General features: G+C 52.4%; 1 protein-coding gene across 7 annotated transcripts in view; it reads left to right on the top strand.

The window, feature by feature from the left end:
* ELP2 (elongator acetyltransferase complex subunit 2) overlaps positions 1–13,979 on the top strand; it is a 1,253,630-nt gene that overhangs the window by 1,024,933 nt on the left and 214,718 nt on the right. The gene's annotated exons all lie outside the window — the stretch shown is intronic.

Raw genomic sequence — 13,979 nt, 5'->3', positions numbered from 1 at the left:
CTCAGGATTTCAGTGTATTGCTACTTGGTGCAATAGCTATAAATGTACCACTGTAATGCATTTAAGCAACTATGCCATGCTTCTGTTGGAGGCTTCTAGCCACAGATTCCTTATCCTTTGAATATCCCCCAGGCATCAACTGTTCTGTACCTCTGTGTTCTTGAATGTGGCTCCTAGTGGCTACGTACTGAAGCCATTTTGCTCCGGAAATGATATGCAGGGTCTGTCTGATATAGACTTCTACCTGCAGATTCCTTACCTTTGAATTCTTCTCAGGCATCAGACTGGATCTGTAAAATTAGCAGTACCCCTCCACACAGTTAGGTGGGGTTGATCAGCTATGCATCCGTCATTGTCCAGGATGGAAATGACATTGCGGGTCCTATATAGGCGCCACATGGGCGCGCTGAGGCCAGTTCTTTTCTTTCCACGTCAGCAAGCTCTGATCTGAAGAAGGCTACACCTCAGTCGATTTTTGACTGCCTTTTTTCAACTTTTTGTCTACTCCTTTTTGAGTTCCAACTCCTGGTGTGTCGAGGATGTCCTCAACAAAGACTAGCTTAAAGGCCCTGTGGATCCTGTCATCGGGCGATGTCCATGACAGATCTGCATCTTGTATCTCTTTGGTGCTTGGAGCTCGACCACGACCCAAAGTCACGTTCCAAGTGCCGGGCCATGCATCTGAAGGCTTTGAGGGAGTGGTCCCTGACGCTGATGGTATCCCGGTGCTCGACTCAGCGGAAGTTGAGATCTCAGTCGAGAGGAAGGTCCGGGGATCAGTTGTGGAATGTTCCATCATCATCGTCCTACTCCAGGTCCTCGGAGTGATAGGGTAAGTTGAGGTACTTAAAGAAATCCAACAGGTCAAAGCCTTCTTTGACTTCTTCTCGTCCATTGACCAATGAGAAGAGCGAGAGTCTATGCTCTAGGCGTTGTTCTGCAGAACTTGTGCTGACTCCACGCCTCCCCGAGTTTCCGGGAACTGAAGAGACACATGCCCAACTCTGAGAGTTTTATGAGGCCATGTGCCTCATTTTTTGGCAGCCCAATACCTCTGGAGTGCCTTTGGGCCATGCAGATTTGCAAGTGGCCCCTTTGGGTTAGACGCTAATGGCTTTGGCCTCAGGACACCCAGGGATCCAGTCTTGGATCCAGACTGGCACTTGTCATACCACCTCGAACTTCCCCGACACCAATCCTGATGCTGATGCTCTTGGCGCTGTCTGTGCCCACAGACGGCGCAATCCGCAGTGTGATCCCCGACTCCGTCATGGAGCTGGATGGGCATCATATGATGCTGACTCCAGTACCAGCAGGAGCCTTGCCTCCTAGATCGGATCCTGAGAACTCTTTCTATGGGTTAGGCTTTGTGGATGAATGGGAGGGGTCTCTGGGCACTTTATCTCGATGGCTGGCTGTTGAAAGCAGGCGCGCCACAGGCTGTCATCTCGAACCTCCAGACTATGTCGGACCACCTACATTCACTGGGGTTCATTATAAATGTGCCGAAGTCACACCTGACACTCTCTCACATGCTCCCTTTCATTGGAGATGATCTGGACACAATTCAGTTTCAGGCTTATCCTCCAAAGGGGCAAGTCCAGGATATTCAGGCTGTGATACTGATGTTACAGCCTCTATCCTGGATTTGCTGAGAATGACTGACGCTGCTGGGCCTCATGGCAGATGGCATATGCAGACTTTGCAGTGTGACCTGAAGTTCCAGTGGGCACAGCATCAGGGGAAACTCTACAACAATAGTGGTAAACCAAGGCACACCATCAGCGTCAGTTCCTTATTGTTGTAGTAAACAAGTTCCAACTCAGCGTGAGTAATATAGTGGACATTTTTCATAATTCCACAATGTGCTTTAAGGGAGTAGCAACCATCATGAGTCCAAAGAAACATCAGCCAACACGTGTTTCGTCAACAATGACTATTTCAAGGCTGTAGAATATATACACAAGAAACAATATGTATCCATAAACAGAGTACCAAACAAGATACAGGCAATGAGGTTCACAAAAGTCTCCCACTAAGGAGACCCTATCAAACATATTTAAAAAATGTGTCCAGATCTTGGAGGAAACTGTGAAAGCTCTGCAGTAGTGGTTAAAGAACAGCAATTGGGTTAGAGGCAGATCCCTCTCACTTTCCCAACTAGATCAGTAGTGCCAGATCCAGCACTCCTGGGATGAGGCAGCCATGTGAGAGAGGTGGAGAACAGAGGCATCTGGTCTCCGCGGAAACCGGACTGCATATCAATCTGTTGGAGTGCTGTGTGGTCCACCTGGCATCGAAAGCCTTTCTTCCCTCTATCAAGGGAAAGACGGTGCAGGTGTTCACGGACAACACCCCCACCATGTGATTCTGCAACAAACAGGGTGGGTTGGGGTTGTGGACCCTTTGTCAAGAGGCTCTGCACTTCTGGACGTGGCTGGAACAGCAGGGCATATCCCTGGTGATTCAACATCTGGTGGGATCTCTGAATCCCAGAGTGGACAAACTCAGCCCAAAATGCCTAGTGGATCAGGAATTAGAGTCTCCATCCGGAGGTGGCGCAAGGTCTCTTTCAGCAGTGGGGGAAGCCCTGGTTAGATCTGTTTGCCTCCGCAGAGATATTGTAATGTCAGCAGTTTGCGCTTTGGAATTTCCAAGGCGGAAATTGCTCTGAGACGCTTTTTGTCTCAAGTGGAACTCAGGCCTCCTGTACATCTTTCTGCCTATACCACTTCTGCCCAGATTTCTCAAGAAGATCAAGAACGACCGGCCCAAGTAATCCTTGTGGCTCTGGACATGGCACAGAGGGTGTTATATCGTGAGCTACTGAGCATGTCCATCGATCCTCTGATCAGACTGCCCCTTCGCGAGGATGTTCTGTCACAGCAGCAAGGGGAGGATTCTGCACCGTAACCTGTCCACTCTTCGCCTTCTTGCGTTGAGATTGAGCGGCAGCAGTTGACAGCCTTCAGCCTTCCTCCTGAAGTCTGTAATGTTATTCTGGCAGTTAGGCTTTCCACCACCAAGACGGTATACGCCTGTCGGAAGAAATTTGTGGCACGGTTCACAAACAAATCTGTTGACCCCTTTCTGCCCCTCTCTCCGAGGTCCTGTTGTTCATCCTGGTTCAGCAGGACTCCGCTATGTGCACTCTTAAAGGTCATTTGTCTGCTATTTTCGCTTTTTGAGGTTGCCCGATCAACCTTCTTTGTTTAAGTCCCCTATTATACATGAGTTCCCCAAGGGCCTCACAAATCTTTTTCCTACATCCACATTCATTATGCCCCAATGGGAACCGAATTTGGTTTTGTCCTTCATGGTTTGTGCACCTTTCGATTGTCCTCTCAGGCTTCTAACTTTGAAAACAGCCTTCCTTGTGGCCATTACATCTGCCTTCAGGGTGAGTGAGCTGCAGGCATTGTCATCTAAGCCACCCTACCTTCCTGTGTATCCTGAGAAAGTGGTACTTTGCACCAGGGCCTCTTTTATGCCAAAAGTGGTTATTCCCTTTCATGTAGGCCAATGCATCACCTTGCCTACTTTTTTATGCACCCCACATCCTTCTAAGGAAGAGGAAGGACTTCACCACCTGGATCTAAAAAGACCATTGACGTTCTCCCTTGATCGTGCAAAAGATTTCCGGGTGGATGACCAACTCTTTGTAGGATATGTGAGTGCAGAACTCTTCGTAGGATATGTGGGTGCAAAGAAAGGTCAGGCAGTGCAGAAGCGGACCATCTCCTGATGGGTCTTTTTCTGCATTAAGACCTGCTACACACCGGCCAAAAAGCAACCCCCTTAGGGTTTGCATGCTCATTCTACCTGAACTAAAGCTGCGACCATTGCGTTAGCACACAGAGTTCAATCCATGACATCTGCCAGGCAGCAGCACGGGCATTTCTGCACATGTTTATCAAACACTACTGCCTGGACAGATAGGTCCGTAGGGACGGGCACTTTGACCTTTTGGTCCTTAAGGCATTTCTAGTATGAACTTGGTTCACAGACCCACCTCCGTGGATGGTATTTCTTGGGTATCTATTCAGAGGTAAGGAATCTGCAGCTGGAAGTTTTTATCAGATAAACGTTACTTACCATTGGTTCCTTACTGACCCACCCATCCTCCCCACTCTGCGAACGGATTTCTAGTGGCAGGGACTCCCCTTTCAGGGCCTTAGTTTTGACGCACAAGTAGTCCGTTTATTCATGGCGCTGCACTTCTGGCGTAGAAAGTCCGGAAAAGAAACTGACTTCATCGTGCTGGGGTGGCACCTATATAGAACCAGCTATATCATATCCGAGGCGGACAATGACGAACACAGAGACGATTGACACCACCTAATGGCACACCAGTGTACTGGTCACGAAAATCTTCTGGATCCAGTCTGACGCCTGGGGAGAGTTTAAAGGTAAGGAATCTGCAGCTAGGTATTGTCTCTCCCAAATAAGGCATTACTGAAGGTAAGTAGCCGCCACTCCTGTGCGCTGACATTGGTTTCTTTCTTTATGCACCCCTAAATGCAGATCGGAAGCTTGCTTTTGTCTCTCCGAAACATTACCTCAATTTTTTGAACTCAGGCCTGATTTATATTTGGGCAGACATCCTGTTGTTCCACCAGGGTGACGGAGTAAATTACGTAGTCGTCCTGGGGGAGGGACGGCACGGCAGCTTCTGTCAGTGCAGTTTTCTTTTTGGTACAAGACTTGTGCCGGTGGGACAAAGACCTGTATGAAACAGTTTTAAAAAAAAAAACTGAAACATGATTCTTTTTGGGAGGAGGGGAGGATTGCTTCTCTAGCCATGGGAGTCCTTTCCAATGGCACGAGGAGCATAGTTTTCATTGCCCCTTACCACCAGGGTATTCCTGGCAGTGATGGGCAGTTAAAACTGACCTGTCATTCCACCCATCTAAATTAGGTGGACAGATTGACATGTCAGCCTCAAAAGACCCTTACTCTGCAGGGCTGTCGGAGAAGTTTGGCCACAACAGAGATGCTGTAGCCTCTGCTGTAGCCAAACTTAAGATCCCCCTCATAAACATCTGGCGGGCGAACAACTATGTTGGTGGAGAGGGAACTCCATCGCCATTTGGATGGGGTCCAGTGTCCGTCAACATATTCATAGGGTCCACAAATTTATACAGAGTGCAAGACATGTTAGCCCCTATAATGACAGCTGTTAAGCCCTGCAGGGACTCTTGCAAACAGATGTCTGTGAAAGATCCCCATCAGGTATGCTTTTAGTGCCTGGGGATAAGCCAAGATTCCAAGGCCTGCAGAGACTGCATCAGGGTCAGCGACCTCTGACCCTGGTTCTCAGGCAGGTCGCTCCCCTCACCGCCACGCAGCCTCCAGTGTGACCGCTCTCGCTCCTGTGCCCTGTGCCCTGTACTCCTGTGCCCTGACTGCCTTTTCCCGCCTCCAGTGACCTAGCGCCAGCGTCCTCTTCGTTGTGCCCGAGTGCCTGTGTCCGCTCTTTCTTCTGTACCCCGAGTGCCTGTTCCCCTGGTATTGTTCCACTGTACTTTTTTACCTTTTTGCCCTTACTGTGTTCTTTTCTCTTCCAGCCTCGCCGCGTCACCCCATCGCCGCCCGTTTGTTTCCCGCCGCTACACTCCGGTAGCTCCGCCCCCTTGCTCCCCATTGGCCGCCCCGCTCCCACCTCCCAGCTGCTCCTCCCTCCCTCTTCCCCTCATATGGAGGCCGCGCAGCGATAGAGAGAGCGACCTCTGACCCTGGTTCTCAGGTAGGTCGCTCCCCTCACCGCCACGCAGCCTCCAGTGTGACCGCTCTCGCTCCTGTGCCCTGTGCTCCTGTGCCCTGACTGCCTTTTCCCGCCTCCAGTGACCTAGGGCCAGCGTCCTCTTCGTTGTGCCCGAGTGCCTGTGTCCGCTCTTTCTTCTGTACCCCGAGTGCCTGTGCCCCTGGTATTGTTCCACTGTACTTTTTTACCTTTTTGCCCTTACTGTGTTCTTTTCTCTTCCAGCCTCGCCGCGTCACCCCATCGCCGCCCGTTTGTTTCCCGCCGCTACACTCCGGTAGCTCCGCCCCCTTGCTCCCCATTGGCCGCCCCGCTCCCACCTCCCAGCTGCTCCTCCCTCCCTCTTCCCCTCATATGGAGGCCGCGCAGCGATAGAGAGAGCGACCTCTGACCCTGGTTCTCAGGCAGGTCGCTCCCCTCACCGCCACGCAGCCTCCAGTGTGACCGCTCTCGCTCCTGTGCCCTGTGCTCCTGTGCCCTGACTGCCTTTTCCCGCCTCCAGTGACCTAGCGCCAGCGTCCTCTTCGTTGTGCCCGAGTGCCTGTGTCCGCTCTTTCTTCTGTACCCCGAGTGCCTCTGCCCCTGGTATTGTTCCACTGTACTTTTTTACCTTTTTGCCCTTACTGTGTTCTTTTCTCTTCCAGCCTCGCCGCGTCACCCCATCGCCGCCCGTTTGTTTCCCGCCGCTACACTCCGGTAGCTCCGCCCCCTTGCTCCCCATTGGCTGCCCCGCTCCCACCTCCCAGCTGCTCCTCCCTCCCTCTTCCCCTCATATGGAGGCCGCGCAGCGGCCGCGCCGCTGGCGCGCCTTTGGCGCGCCAAAGGCAAGCCCGTCTGTGCCCGTCCGCGCCTGGACCGCGCCCAGCGCCAGACCCCCTGGCCCCCGCCGCTGCGAGCCTACCCGCCGGACCTACGAAGCCGCCACCCTCATCGCACTCAACACCGGCCGGATCCCCGGGTGCTGCCGTGCCGCCCCAAGACGCACCCACGGACCCTTCACCTGCCTATCCTGCATGTTCTCCTGCATCCAGACCCGCACCGCGCCCGCCAAACCAAGCACCAACAGCAACCACCTGATGTGCATCCTGCTCAACACCCGCTCCATCCACAGACACGCCGTGGAACTCTGGAACCTGCTCGACACCACATCTCCAGACGTCGCCTTCCTCACAGAAACCTGGATGAACGCCTCCTCAGCGCCCGACATCGCCATCGCCATCCCGGACGGATACAAGATCACCCGGAGGGACCGCATCAACCAGACAGGAGGAGGCATCGCCATTGTCCACAAAAACACCATCCGCATCACGACCAACTCCGACGACACCCTCACAGCTGCCGAACATCTCCACTTCCAGATTCACACCGACCCCAAGACCACACTCAGAGGCACCCTCATCTATATACCCCCAGGACCCCGCACACAATTCAGCGAAGACATCGAAGACTTCATCAGCCCTCACGCCCTCTCCTCCGCTGACTACATCCTCCTAGGGGACCTCAACTTCCACCTGGAGAACAACAACGACAACAACACCACCACCCTGCTGGACAACCTCAGACTCAAGCAACTGGTGAACACCCCCACCCACTACGCCAGACACACGCTTGACCCAGTCTTCTCCTCCAGCAAGTACATCTCCTTCAGCCACTCCACCGGACTCCACTGGACAGACCACAGCTGCATCCACTTCAGCTTCAGAAAAACCACGACTCACCACCACCCACAACAGGCTCCCCGCAGGAGCTGGAACAAGATCACCACCGACCAGCTCTCCACATCACTGAGCCAGAACCCTCCCACCAGCTCAGCGGACCCCAACCAAGCAGCCAACAACCTTACACAGTGGATCACCAACTGGGCTGACAACCTCGCACCTCTGAAAACCCATCCCATCAGGCCCAACAGCAAGAAAGCCTCCTGGTTCAACAACGACCTCAAGAACTCCAAGAAGAACTGCTGCACCCTCGAGAAAACCTGGCGAAAAAACCCGACTACAGACAACATGACTGCCCTCAAGTACGCGTCCCGTAAACACCACCAGCTGATCCACACCACCAAGAAGACAGCATTCAAAGAACGACTAGACAACAACGCACACAACAGCAAGGAACTCTTCAGCATCGTCAAAGAGCTCTCCAACCCCAGCGCCGGAAACAACGACATCACCCCCTCACAAGACCTCTGCGACTCACTCGCCTCGTTCTTTCACCGCAAGATCGCCGACATACACAACAGCTTCGGCGCACAGACCACGCACCCAACCACCAAACTGACGCCCCCCAACACCACCCTCCGCGCCTGGACCCCGGTCAGCTCCGAAGACACCATCCATACGATGAACACCATCCATTCCGGATCACCAACCGACCCATGCCCCCACCACGTCTTCAACAAGGCCGACTCCGTCATCGCACCCCATCTCCGGGACATCATCAATTGCTCCTTCAACACCGGCACCTACCCGGAGAGCTGGAAGCATGCCGAACTCAGCGCCCTCCTGAAGAAACCATCAGCAGACCCCACCGACCTCAAGAACTACCGCCCCATCTCGCTCCTCCCGTTTCCTGCCAAAGTCATCGAGAAGACCGTCAACAGACAGCTGGCCGCCTTCCTCGAGACTAATGGATCCCTCGACCACTCACAGTCCGGCTTCCGAGCCAACCACAGCACCGAGACCGCCCTCATCGCAGCCACTGACGACATCCGAGCCCTGCTCGACAACGGGGAAACAGCGGCCCTCATCCTCCTGGACCTCTCCGCAGCGTTCGACACGGTCTGCCACCGCACCCTAGTGCAGCGCCTCAGCAACATCGGAATTCAAGAGAAGGCACTAGAGTGGATCATCTCGTTCCTCACCGGAAGAACCCAGAGAGTCCGCCTCCCTCCATTCAGATCCGAGGCCACCGAAGTCATCTGCAGCGTACCACAAGGATCATCACTCAGCCCCACCCTCTTCAACGTCTACATGAGCCCCCTCGCAGCCATCGCACGCCATCACAACCTCAACATCATCTCCTACGCCGACGACACCCGGCTGATCCTCTCCCTCACCAACGACCCAGGCACCGCCAGAACCAACCTGAACGAAGGGATGAAAGACGTAGCCGAGACCTGAAACTGAACTCAGACAAGACGGAAGTCCTCATCCTTGGATCATCACCCTCTGCCTGGGAAGACCTGAAACTGAACTCAGACAAGACGGAAGTCCTCATCCTTGGATCATCACCCTCTGCCTGGGAAGACTCCTGGTGGCCCCCTGCCCTGGGCAGCGCACCCAAACCAACGGACCACGCACGCAACCTGGGCTTCATCCTGGACTCCTCCCTCTCGATGACCAGACAAGTCAACGCCGTCTCATCATCATGCTTCAACATCCTACGCATGCTCCGAAAGATCTTCCGATGGATCCCCACCGAAACCAGGAAGACGGTCACCCAGGCACTCGTCACCAGCCGACTGGACTACGGTAACACCCTCTACACCGGAACCACGGTCAAACTACAGAAAAGACTCCAACGCATCCAGAACGCCTCCGCACGCCTCATCCTTCACATCCCCCGACACAGCCACATCTCCGGACACCTGAGAGACTTGCACTGGCTCCCCGTCAGCAAGAGAATCACGTTCCGCCTCCTCACCCACGCACACAAGGCCCTCCACGACCTGGGCCCCAGGTACCTCAACAACCGCCTGACCTTCTACACTCCCACCCGCCAGCTACAATCGACCAGCCACGCCCTCGCCGCCGTGCCACGCATTAGAAAAGCCACCATGGGAGGAAGATCCTTCTCCTACCTGGCAGCCAAGACTTGGAACTCCCTCCCCATCCACCTCCGTCTGACCCAAGACCACCTCTCCTTCAGGAAGCAACTCAAGACCTGGCTGTTTGAGCAGTAGCGGTCCCCCCTCCCCCAGCGCCTTGAGACCCTCCGGTGAGTAGCGCGCTATACAAATTCTTTGATTGATTGATTGATTGAATGGAACCGAAGGCCATTAGGGAACGCAGTGTGAAACTCTATATTGCCAAACATAGGAAGACTCTATGACGGAACCATTCCAAGTCCTGACTGCGTCCAAAGTTTGCTTTCAGTCCCATTTCCGGACTCATCAGAGCTGCTCCAGAGGTCAGTCTTTGTCACGATCCAAGTCCTCAAGAAAGTGTAAAAAACACAATAAAGTAGAAGCGGGATTCTGCCCCATTGCGCCACTTAGATTTGCATAAAAAAGGCGCAGGGTGGATGCACCCTTCTTGATCTCACTGCAGAAGTCAGCCAACTTCAGAACCGATTCTGTAGCTAGTTCAAGTGCAACCTTAGTTTCCTGTGCTTTCAGCTCCACTGGGTCAGATTGAAGAGTTCCGCACAGCCATTAACCAGACTCCCACTGGTGCACCTTCAGGTCCAGAGGAGCCTAAAGGTCTTTCTGGTGGGATACTGCTGGCAGGTTCGCCCTTGGCACCAGCTACCCTCTACACTTATTGGCCTCTGGCTCTTTTTCTGACTTTTCTGCCGGCACCACAACCCACACTGGTCCAGGCCTGTGCACTCTGACTTCGCCACCTGAGCAAGTGGCACCAGTTATCCTTTCAGATGCCTGTGCGACCTCGTCTGACATCAAGCCCGGCTGCTTCCCTTGCTTGACTTGCGGCAGCCTAAACATTACCTCCATTCCCTTTTTGGGTCTGACTTTGATAATGATTATGACCTGAGTGATGTGTTTGATCAGCCCTACCAAGATGAAAATTGGTTAGAGGCCTTAATACCCCCACGGAGACAGCTTTTTTTCTCCTCCAGGGCCAGCCACAGAAGAGTCCACTTCCAATGCTATGTTGATGTGCACGGTGGTCAAAGTACTTCACCCCCTTAGAGGTTAAAACAAATGTCTTAATGGAGGTCCTCCAACCGGGGCAAATGTCTTTTAAGCTCCATCTTCCCTTTAAGGAGGCACTGACAGATGCCTTATTGGGGGCACGGGTGAAACCTTGCACTGGCCCCTCAGAGTCAATAGAAAAATTGCCAGATGTTATTGCCTTGCTCCGTGTAACCCATCTTTCGTTTCATAGCACCCCTTGAGTGAACGTCTCATGATGCAAGCTTGCCCCAACCCCTTTACCCCAACACATTTCCTACCACTCCCACGGACAAAAAAAATCCAAGTAATTGAAAACGTTTGACAAATATGTCTTTTCTTCTACAAGCTTTCTCCTCTGATCTGTTAAAGTCGGCTGTTTGTTACGATGATACTCACATGTCTTTTGGTATTCTGTGGCACTAGTCCTCCCTGGTGTCCGAAGCCTTTGCCATGTACCTTCTCAAGTGATCCAAGATAGTCTTGATGCTGCCATGTTCACCATTGGTTGTAGCTTGAACACCACTGATTCCATTGGATGGGCAATAGACACCAGTGTTGTTATTCACTGGTATGCATCGCTGCATTCGACTGGCTTCTCAGGCGATGTGCAGTCCTCCGTGATAGACATGCCTTTTGATGGGACTTGCTTATTAGGAGAAAAGCAACTTCTGCTCTCAAGAGCTATAGGGGCAGCAATATCATTCCTCTCTGGGCATTTCCACCCCACCTTGCAAGCTGCAACAGTTCCATTGCTTCTTTTGTGGCTTTGACCAAGGCGTCCTTACAAACTCATCCAGCTCCATCGGTAACCCAGCAGTTTTGCAGTAGAGTCTTTGGTGCGTACCCCCACTGTGGCCATGCTCAGCATTCTGCCCAGTCTACGGTCTTGCCTGCAATACCTCTTTGGCATGCCCTTGAAGAGACACAGACACCTTGTGAGAGGCAGAATCCACCATATCTTAAGGGCTGCCAAGCGATCACATCAGACAGGTGGGTCTTACAGATTGTTCAGAAAGGATATGCCTTGCCCTTTCTCTGTTGCCAGTGCACCTTCCAGCTCTTTTGGTTGGCAGGGCTGTTGAGAGGTTGCTGGTGCTAGAAGTAGGGCATGGTTGTTATTTGTGTTATTTCTGGTGCCAAAGAAGGACAGAGTTCTACGGACTGCTCTAGTTCTATGCCCTCTCAGCACCTTCCTCCAGAAGGAAAAATTCAGAATGGTCACTGGAGGCCCAGGTCTTGTCTGCACTCGACGCTGGAGACTGGATGGTAGCATTTGACCTGCAGAGTGCCTATTTCCATATTTCTTTCCTGTCAGGCCATCAGTGTTACCTGCATTTCATGGCGAGAGAGGAGTATTTTCAGTTCACTGCATTTCCCTTTGGTCTCACTAGCACCCCTCAGGTGTTCACGAGAGTGATGGCGATGGTACCAGCCCAACTTCAGAGGTCAGGGGTGCCAGTCTTCACCTACCTTGAACACTGACTGTTGAAGGTGAGCTCTCACCAGCCAGTCATCAACCACCTCCAGACTGTGGCAAACCTCCTGTCACCTTTGGGGTTCACTATCAACATGCCAAAGTCGCACCTTACTCCTTCTCAGACACTCCCCTTTATTGGAGCCATTCTGGGCATGGTTTGGTTTTGTCCCTTTCCCCTGGGAAAGAGAGTCCAAGACATTCAGGCTGTGATCCCATTCTTTCAGCTTCAGTCCTGCATTTCACTGAGGTTATTGGAACTGATGGCTTCCTGCATCCTGCTGATCAGGCACGCCATGTGTAGACTCTGTAGTTGGATATGAATCCCTAGTAGCCCCAACTTCAAGGGACCTCTCTGACCAGGTTCCGACCTAGAAGGAGCCTGCAAACCATCTGCTGTGGTAGTTACTGGACTGTCATTGAATCAGTGGCAGATCCATCTCCCTTCCTCACCCAGAGCTGACAGTGGTCATCGCTTCTGGGTTGGGGCAGCCATCTGGAGGAGGTGGAGATCAGAGGCCATTCGTCTCTGGAGAGTCCTGGCTCCACATCAACATTCTGGAGCTGAGGGCTATCCGCTTGGCATTGAAAGCATTCTTTCCGTTCATCATGGGGAGGCTGAACAACACCACCTTCATACAGTGCTGTAACAAACAGGGCGTGTGGGTTCATAGACCCTGTACCATGAGGCCTTGCTCCTCTGGAGATGGCTGGACGACCACAGAATTTTCCTGGTAATGAACCACCTGGCAGGATCATTGAATGCCAGGGTAGATGAATTCAACTGTCAATGCATAGTGGATGACAAATGGCAGCTACAACCAAAAGTGGCGCAAGGTCTTCCATGATTGGGGAGAACCTTGTCTCGATTCGTTCACCAGCACTGAGAATGTGCAGTGTCAGCACTTATGTGCGTTAGAGTTTCCAAGGTGCCTCTCGCTCTGAGACAAGTTCCACCTCAAGTAGAACTCAAGACTCCTGTTTTCTTTTCTGCCGATACCACTCCTGCACCGAGTTCTCGAGAGGATCACAACAGATCAGGCCCAAGTCATTCTAGTTACTCTGGATTGGGCACAGAGCGTATGGTATCCAAAACTCATGAACTTGGGCATATGTCCTCTGATCAGGATGCCCCTCAGGAAGGACCTGCTGTCGCAGAACTTGACAGGGTGTTGTACCTAGGCCTTTGCAATCTGCTCCCTCATGCTTGAAGTTTGAGCTGTGACAGCTGAACATCGTTGACCTAACTCCTGAGGTGGTTGATGTCATCTTAGCAGACAGGCGTCCCCCAACGAAAACTGTATATGCCTGTCGCTGGGACAAATTTGTGGAGTGGTGTTGGCACACATCTGATTGAACCCCTCCAGGCCAAGTTATCTGACATTATGTTATTTGTTCTGTCTCTTGCCTGGCAAGCTTTAAGCACAGGGGAGTGTTATCTTTTGGCCTGTTCACTGTTACCAGAGCAACCTTTGTTGTTTAAGTAACTGGTTGTGATACAATTTTTAAAACGACTGCAACACTATTTCCCCTTTCTCCCCTTCTCATGCCCCAATGGAACCTGAATCTAGTCCAGATTTATCTGATGTGCACTCTGTTTGAGCCGCTTCACAGCTGTCCTTTAGGGCACCCTACTATCACGATTGTGTGCCATATTGCCATCACCTTGGAACAGCGTGTTAATGAGGTTCAGGCTCTTTGTGTTACTCCACCATGCCTTCTTCCCAGACAGACTGGTTCTGCGGACAAGGACATTCTTCCTGCTTAAAGTTGTGAAGCTGTGCCACGTTGGTCAATCCATCACTCTGCCAGTGTTTTGTGCTCCGCTTCACCCCTCTCAAGAGGAGAAGAGATTTCGGGGGTCATTCCTACCCTGGTGGTCCGAGACC

Source organism: Pleurodeles waltl, chromosome 2_2, assembly GCF_031143425.1.
Source record: "Pleurodeles waltl isolate 20211129_DDA chromosome 2_2, aPleWal1.hap1.20221129, whole genome shotgun sequence".
Classification (NCBI taxonomy): domain Eukaryota; kingdom Metazoa; phylum Chordata; class Amphibia; order Caudata; family Salamandridae; genus Pleurodeles; species Pleurodeles waltl.
Note: the sequence above shows the minus strand (reverse complement) of the source record. Positions and strands in the feature narration are given on the sequence as shown.